This window comes from Talpa occidentalis, unplaced genomic scaffold (genome assembly GCF_014898055.3).
Source record: "Talpa occidentalis isolate TD23 unplaced genomic scaffold, MPIMG_talOcc4v2.1 talOcc4.627, whole genome shotgun sequence".
Taxonomy (NCBI): Eukaryota; Metazoa; Chordata; class Mammalia; order Eulipotyphla; family Talpidae; genus Talpa; species Talpa occidentalis.
Genome location: NW_023605003.1, coordinates 28834 through 29517, shown reverse-complemented (window position 1 = coordinate 29517; position 684 = coordinate 28834).

Below are 684 nucleotides of genomic sequence, written 5' to 3'. Positions count from 1 at the left end.
ATAACTATGGAGAAAACAAAAAATGATTAAGCACGAATAGATTTTCTTGAGAGAATACCTATGTAATTAAACTAAGAATCCTGAAAGAAAATATTTACACACAGTGTTTTGAAAATGGCATCTAATGATTAAAGTAGAACCTCTAACTGGACAATATAATTTAGTGACTCCATGCCTGTAAAATAGACGTTTAAATAAATAGACATTTATTAACAATATTTAGTACATTTGTATGTTGGTCTTCCTGTCTAAGGTGGCCAAATTTTACTTCTGAAAACTAGTAACACCACATTTGAACCAATCATTATCTTTTTATTGTTTTAAATTTTTGCATAGAAGAACTGGGGTATAGGCCAATGGTGCAGAAGGTGAGATTATTCACTGGAGGCAGAGTGGGGAGCAGAACAGGAGGACTGACTGAAATACACTGCTGAGGGGAGCAGCGAGGAGAGAGAGAGAGAGAGAGAGAGAGAGAGAGAAGAGAGAGAGAGAGAGAGAGAGAGAGAGAGAGAGAGAGTCTGCTGCACCCTGTGGGTTTCATAACCTGGTGTGGTGATAGTGCTGAGACTTAACCCCTAGGCCACCAGGGAGGCCCCTCAATCATTAACAAGATGAAAACTGAACGGGCATCTCACAACATGACTACAAATAAATCCAAATCTCCAGGCTTGTAACATATAGTAC